General features: G+C 40.3%; 1 non-coding gene across 1 annotated transcript; it reads left to right on the top strand.

Annotated features, from left to right (window-relative positions):
- Positions 1 to 5,397: 5,397 nt before the first annotated feature.
- On the top strand, positions 5,398 to 5,504 carry LOC127133046 (small nucleolar RNA R71). The gene has a single exon (XR_007807042.1). It is a non-coding gene; the product is annotated as a small nucleolar RNA R71 (small nucleolar RNA).
- The last annotated feature ends 2,755 nt before the right edge of the window (positions 5,505 to 8,259 follow it).

Here is an 8,259-nt window from a genome sequence, read left to right on the forward strand (position 1 = left end):
TAAAACATATATAGATAAAAATAGAAATACTAATGTATAGTAGTAGTTTATATAATATCTAAATGCGATAATGTAAAATGAGTAATGCAAATACGATAAATATATAAAAGAGAAATAAAGTGAAATGAAATGGTGAAATCAGGTATTAGGGGTGTCGTCTGCCTGAGTGGATCCACGGAGCACGGCTATCTCCTGCCTGAGCTCTGCGATCTCCTGATATAGACAATCGGCTTCAGTAGCATGGGTGAGATCAGACACTCCTATCTGTAAATTTAGGTCCGCCACTTCCTGTCTAAGCTCTGCAATCTCTCTACGGCACTCAGCAATCTGGGTGCGTATGTCGGGTGTCTGCAATGAATGATTATTAGAGAGAACAGTGATTCTAGGAGATGGTGGTGCAGGTGTGTATTCAGCAACTGGGGGCGATCTCGGCTCCTCGACGGTCTCTCCCTGGCCCTCTAGAGCATAACTCCAATTCGCTGGATCATGTACACTGGTCATCATAGGATCTGACAATGTGAAGTAATGGATGGCCTCGCTGTCGACTAGTAGTCGGAACTGACATGGGTGGAAAGAGGCTCTCCTCATCAATCCTCTGGTCAAACAGAAATCGATGTCCATGGTAGTATATCCACAGTAGGTCCGAAGATGCAACAGCTTGCGAGACAGACCCAAAGCGACTGCAATCTGTATGATGATTCCACCAACATGGATGACTCCTTCGGTGGATCTAGAGATACCGCTGAGATTATTCAATAAAAAGTTCCCACATGCTACTGGGCGAGACTGGGATGCGCAAAATAATAGGAAGATCTCCTCTTCACTTAGTAGTGTCTCTGCATCCTGTCTTCCCAAGAAGGAATGTGCTAATATCATCTGAAAATATCTGAAGGCTGGGTTATGTATGACATAAGATAACTGTGTAGATGGATCCTGGCTTCCGCCACTTGATATATCACTCCAAAACTTCTCCACTTCCTTACCCAGGAAATATCCCAAAGGTGTCTCCGGGATAGCATCAGGAGTAGTCTGGAAACCTAATAAGTCGCCGAACTCTTTCTGGCTGAAGGAGTACTCAACTCCAAAGAGCCTGAAAGCAGCATACCCATCTGGTCCAGAATATGGGTCGTAGTCGAATGAACTTAGGAACTCCAAAGTCAGGTTCCTATATGTGTTACTCAAGTCATCAGCAAATTCGTCCCAGTGGAGCTGGTGGCTAAGGAATCGGATACTAGGCTCGATACCCAGTGCCTCCATGCAATGCTGATCAGGGTAACGTGTGGGTGCCATAGGGCGCTGGTATAAAGCAATGTAGCGCTCCCTCTGAGCATTGTCTCTATAGGCAACATGCATGTCATCAAAACCCTGCATCCTGTAAAAGTTAGGAAAGTGATCCTGAAAATACAAACCATTCAAACTTTAGTCTCAATGCAAAATAAGATAAAATAAAATAAAAATAAAAATAAATGTAAATAAATGCGAAAAAAGTAAAATGAAAAGAAAAACCATGGGTTGCCTCCCACGCAGCGCTTGTTTAACGTCATTAGCTTGACGGTTAGAATTTATACACCTATAGTAGTAGGAATCGGTGGATCAATCAGGGTGTGGCTCGAGTAGTATGCTGGAATGTCTCCTCCTTTGTAGAGCTTCAGTCTTTGTCCATTTACAATGAATGGACTACAGGTATCGTTCTTGATTTCTACGGCTCCGGATCTCAGAATCTTGGATACTTCGAAAGGACCAGTCCATCTTGAACGTAGCTTTCCAGGGAAGAGTCGTAACCTAGTGTTGAAAAGGAGAACAGAATTGCCTACATTGAAGTTTTTCTTTACTATTCTTTTGTCATGATAGGCTTTTGTCCTCTCTTTATATATTTTTGCATTTTCGTAGGCAGATTGCCTAAGCTCTTCTAATTTATGAATGTCTAGGGTACGCTTTTCTCCAGCGGCTAGGTAGTCTAAATTCAAAGTTTTAATGGCCCAATAGGCTTTATGCTCTAATTCGAATGGTAAGTGACATGATTTTCCATAAACTAGTTGATAAGGAGTAGTTCCTATAGGGGTTTTGAAAGCGGTTCTATAGGCCCATAACGCTTCTTGAAGCTTCTGAGACCAGTCTCTCCTAGAAATAGAAACAGTTTTCTCTAGGATTTGTTTTATCTCCCTATTAGATACTTCTACTTGGCCACTAGTTTGTGGGTGGTACGGTGTTACTACTCTATGCCTAACTCCATATTTTCTTAAAAGTCTGTCAAATATTCTCGATATAAAGTGTGATCCTCCATCGCTTATGACTAAACGTGGTGTTCGAAATCTAGGGAATATATAGTTTTTAAATAGTTTGATTACTACCCTAGTGTCGTTTGTGGGTGCAGCTATAGCTTCAATCCACTTAGACACATAGTCTACAGCTACTAAGATATACCTATTTCCTAAGGATGGTGGAAAGGGTCCCATGAAATCTATACCCCATACGTCAAAGAGTTCTACTTCATGAATGTTTCTTAGAGGCATTTCATCACGTCTTGAAATGTTTCCAGTGCGTTGGCATCTATCACACTTGACAATGAAAGCATAGACATCACGCCACATGGTGGGCCAGAATAGGCCAGCTTGAAGAATCTTGGCGTATGTCTTAGAGGTGCTTGCATGTCCACCATAAGGTGCAGAATGACAATGCTCGATAATATTATTTACCTCTTCTTCTGGAACGCAACGGCGAAAGATGCCATCTTTACCCCTTTTGAAAAGGAGTGGTTCGTCCCAATAGAAGTTTCTCACATCGTGGAAGAATTTCTTCTTGCGGTGGTAGTCAAGATCAGAGAGTACTATATCAGCAGCTAGGTAATTAACGAAATCTGCATACCAGGGTACGTTATTTATTGCTAAGGAATTTTGGGAATGCTCATAAGGATCTAGGTTATTGTCTTCAATGGTTTCTACTCTAGCGATCAGTCTATCATAGGCGAAATCATCGGGGTGAATAGGTATTTGGAAGAATCCAGAGTATCCATCTAGATAACAGAAGTAAGAGTGTCTGGCTAGACGCTCCAACATCTGGTCAATAAATGGTAAAGGGAAATGATCCTTCCTAGTTGCTTTATTTAATTTTCTATAATCTATACACATCCTCCATCCTCCTTCTAAACGTTTTGCTACGTGTTCGTCTTTATCGTTTTGCACGACTGTGATGCCTCCCTTTTTAGGTACTACATGCACAGGGCTCACCCACTTACTATCCGAGATCTGATAGATTATACCTGCCTCAAGTAACTTAAGAACTTCCTTCTTAACAATATCACTCATTATAGGGTTTATTCTTCTCTGATGCTCCCTGGAGGGTTTTGAATCTTCTTCGAGCGAAATCTGATGCATGCATACGGATGGGCTTATACCTTTCAGGTCAGAGATATTATATCCTAAGGCTGAGGGATATCTTCGTAAAACGTTTAAAAGTTGGTTCGTCTCCTCTTGGCTCAAGGTAGCACTAACTATAACTGGACGGTTCATCTTTTCATCGAGGAACTCGTATCTCAGGTTCTTAGGCAGTTCCTTAAGTTCTAAGGTTGGTTTCTTAGGGCATGGCATAGGATCTGGAGTAAGGGATAAACATTCGTAAAGGTTATCATCGATGTAAGGTTCTTTAAAGTCATCATCTTCCTTTATGGGAGTTGATGGTAACTTGATTGTTTTTATAATTTCTTTTTGTTCTAATTCTCTAACACATTCATCAATGATATCTAGGGCATAACACGAGTCTCCCATCACAGGTGCCATAAGAAATTTCGAAAGTATAAATTCTATTTTCTCGTCACCTACCTCAAATGTCAACTTTCCTTTCTTGACATCTATTATGGCTCCTGCAGTCGATAAGAATGGTCTACCTAAAAGAATTGGTATATCATTATCTTCTTTGATGTCCATGACGATAAAATCAGTAGGGATAAATAGTTGACCTATCCTAACAGGAACATCTTCCAAAATGCCTATCGGATATTTGACAGATCTATCGGCTAACTGAAGTGACATCTTAGTGGGTTATAATTCTCCTAAGTTTAACCTCTCACAAACCGCTAAAGGCATTAAACTCACACTAGCTCCTAAGTCTAGAAAATCTTTTCTGATGACATGATTACCCAAAAGGCAAGGAATGGAGAAATTTCCAGGATCTTTATCTTTCTTTGCTAATTTGTCCTCGAAAATAGCATTACATTCCAAAGGCTTCAGATCGTCAAGTCTACGTTTGTTGGTAAGGATGTCTTTCAGAAACTTTGCATAAAAAGGTATTTGGGTGATGGCTTCTGTGAAAGGGATTTCTACATGAAGTTTTTCTATAACTTTAATAAATTTTTGGTACTGTTTATTGATCTGGGTTTGTTTGAGTCTTTGGGGATATGGTATAGGTGGTTTATATGGTGGGGGCGGTACGTAAATTTTAACTTTAGGTTCTTCTCCTTTATCTCGACCTTCCTGATTTTCAGATTCCTCTGGTTCCTTTACTTCGTCCGGGGGTTTGGTACATTCCTTAGAAGTTTCGGGTTCACTTAATCTTGGGTTTGGTGGCTCATCATAAGCGTTCCCACTTTTTAGGGTAATGGCATTGGCTTGTCCTCTCGGATTTTGTTGAGGTTGTCCAGGGAATTATCCTCCAGGTGTAGTCTGAGGGGCTTGGTTTAAAGCTACCTGAGAGATCTGGGTTTCAAGCATCTTGGTATGAGTAACTATTTGGTCAACCTTGGTTCCTAACTGAGTAATCAATTTGTTAACATGAATGTTTTGGTTCATGAACTCCTTGTTCTGTTGGGTTTGAGCGGTGATAAAATTTTCCATAATTTTCTCAAGGCTCGGCTTTGGTGGTACAGGTTGCATAGGTTGATTTGATCTAGGGGCTTGATAACTAGGTCTCGGAGGTGCATTATTTTGAATAGGGTTATTGTTTTTATAGGAGAAGTTAGGGTGATTCCTCCATCCAGGATTATAGGTATTTGAGTATGGGTTCCCTTGGGTGTAGCTCACTTGCTCGGAGTGGGTTTCGTTCAATAGACTGCATTCGGCGGATTGGTGTCCTTGGGTTCCACATATCTCACAATCCGACGAAACTGCGGCTACAGTATTTGGGTTTATGCACATATGTTCGACCTTAAGGGCTAATGCGTCCATTTTAGCATGCATCATGTCTATAGAGCTTAGTTCATGCACTCCTCCTTGGGCTTCATTTTTCTCAACTGTCGCTCGTTCGACTCCCCATGATTGATGGTTTTGAGCCATGTCTTCGATGAGGGCACTAACTTCAGGATAAGGTTTGTTCATCAGAGCACCGCCTGCGGCAGCGTCGATGGTCATCTTTGTGTTATAATGAAGTCCATTATAGAAGGTTTGAATGATTAACCAATTTTCTAAGCCATGATGTGGGCATGCTCGTAACAACTCTTTATATCTCTCCCAAGCTTTAAACAACGATTCTCCATGGTTTTGGGTAAATCTAGTTATATGGTTTCGAAGAACGGCGGTCTTACTCGGGGGAAAATATCTAGAAAGAAAAACTCTTCTAAGGTTATCCCAAGTCGTAATGGAGTTGGGTGGAAGGGAATCTAACCATGATAGGGCTTTATCTCTGAGGGAAAAAGGAAATAATCTTAAACGTATTGCCTCAGGAGAAGCTCCATTGGTTTTAAAAGTATCTGCTAATTGAAGAAATATTTTTAAATGTTGGTTAGGGTTCTCGGTAGCGAGACCCGTGAATTGTCTCTGTTGCACTAGTTGTAACAGGGATGGTTTAAGTTCAAAATTATTGGCTGGGATGATTGGGTTTACTATACTAGAACTAGGTTCTTCATTAGATGGTTGAGCGAAGTCCTTAAGAGGTCTTTGGTTTTGATCTTCGGCCACAGCTCTCTTAATTCTATGAAAGAATAAACGTGCGTGAGCATAACGTTCAGGTTCCGCCAGAGGGTTTACTAAGCTTAAACTTCCGGTGCTGCGAGTTCTTCGCATCGACCGGCGGGAAATAACCTAAGTCTAAACGATATAACAACAGGAAAATGAAATTTGACAAAATTGTTCCCCGACAACGGCGCCAAAAACTTGATGCGTTGGAAAACTTGATGCGGTGTTCGCAAGTATACGAACGCGTCAGAGTAATATAAAAGATTATCGTATCCACAGAGACCAAGTGTCAAGCTATCGTTATCTGTTGTTATCGTGTTTATCAAAGGCAATCAAAATAAGTGTTTTTGTAGTGTGCAATAAAAAGTAAAGTATTGAAATAGAATATATACTTAATAAAGATAGGGTCGAATGTAATTCACGTAATCAATTTATAATCCAAGTACTTGCTAATAGAACTACTTATGGGCAATGTTTCCTACTTTGAAAAGAACTAATTTAACAGGAATTGTCGCTTTCGCGTATTCAGAACCGAGTTGTACTCCCTAATCAAACCCTCTTATTGTCACTTATAAAAAGGCGCGCATTGCGTTAGAGTAGTAAACCTATTTTAAGAAATATAGTATCTTGACTAAGTTGAAAAGTATTATAACCTGGATTTCTTAACCAAAAGAGGTTCTCACGAACCAGACTCTAAACTTATAAACGCGTCCGAAAATAGTTTTAAAATCTCTTTTCTTCTTGATGTTAAAAACTCCTAATGAACTAAACAAAGCGCTTTCGCTGTTTTTGAAATAGTTTAAAACAATTAAGTTTATAAAGACGTTGGACGGCTTTCGATCTTACCCAACGGAATTGAAGTGCAGGAAAACTTAAGTTGAAAGTTAAAATAGCCCTTTAAGTGTTTCTACGAACAATTGTACGGATTACTGGTTTAATTACGATCCTTACATTCTAACCTTATAAATTTAGCTAGACATGGTAAAGTAAAAGTGCATTAAAATAAATAAAAATAGTGCGAGTGCGGAAAGTAAATAATTTAAAGCGAGTGCGAGGAAATAAATAAAAGTAAAGCGAGTGCGAGGAAATAAATAAAGTAAAAGCGAGTGCGGGAAATAAATAAAGTAAAGCGAGTGCGGGAAATAAATAAGGTAAAGCGAGTGCAGGAAATAAATAAAGTAAAGCGAGTGCGGGAAATAAATAAAGTAAAGGCGAGTGCGGGAAATAAATAAATTAAAGGCGAGTGCGGGAAATAAATAAAGTAAAGGCGAGTAATAAAAACCTGCTCCAATCGGAGGGCTGAGTAAATTGCAATGCGGAAAAGAAAATGGCGACAGGATTAACTTCCTTCCAAAGTGCTCCAAACTCGACTACAGACTCTATCACAGACTTGATGACACAATTGTGGTAACACTCCAATGCGAAGCGATTACCACTATAAAATACTGAATATATGCCTAAGTGAAACAAAGTTGCTTCTGAGTTTGCCTCTGCTCTAAGTTTGGATGATTGTAAAACTGAATTCGCGTTTCTATTTATAAGCAAATAAAAAAGGTGGAATTGACTTGGATGCCCTTCAACTTGAAAATAGAGGAAACCGTTTCCTTCTTGTGGCGCCCGCCACAAGGCTATGGCGCCCGCCACAAGCACAAAGTGGGGAGCCTTAGTGGATGAAGTGGGGAAACGTGGGAGTTGAGGAAGTTGGACTTGGACACGTTATGGCTTGGTCTGTGGCGCCCGCCATGAGGTAGGCCATAAGCACAAAATGCTGAATTTTAGGGTTTTTTGCTCTTTTTCACTCCTTTTCTCGATCGGGGCTCCGATTAAAGTAAAAACCTGAAAACAAAGGAAAACACAGTAATAACACAACAAAATGACAATAAAATGACTAGAATGCGTGTGAAATCGGAGTCAAAAATACGTAAATTTTAGTGTGATCAATGATAAAATCTTCTTGAGCACAAGGTCACCTTCTCTGAACACTCGAGGTTTGACCTTCTTATCAAAAACTTTCTTCATCCTCTGCTGATATAACTGACCATGGCACATGGCAGTCAATCTCTTCTCTTCAATCAAGTTCAATTGGTCAAACCTGGTTTGACACCATTCAGCTTCAGTCAAATTGGCTTCCATGAGCACACACAACGAAGGAATCTCAACCTCTACGGGGAGCACTGCTTCCATACCATAAACGAGAGAGAAAGGGGTTGCCCCTGTTGAAGTGCGGACGGATGTACGATACCCATGTGTAACACCTCAAAATTTGCCCTCCTCTCTTGGGACTAGCTAACATGTTGCATATCATTTTTTAGGTCATTAGGCATTACATATTGCATATCATGTGGTTACATTGTGCAAGTCATCCTCACAAGTC

Source organism: Lathyrus oleraceus, chromosome 3 (assembly GCF_024323335.1).
Source record: "Lathyrus oleraceus cultivar Zhongwan6 chromosome 3, CAAS_Psat_ZW6_1.0, whole genome shotgun sequence".
NCBI classification, from domain to species: domain Eukaryota; kingdom Viridiplantae; phylum Streptophyta; class Magnoliopsida; order Fabales; family Fabaceae; genus Lathyrus; species Lathyrus oleraceus.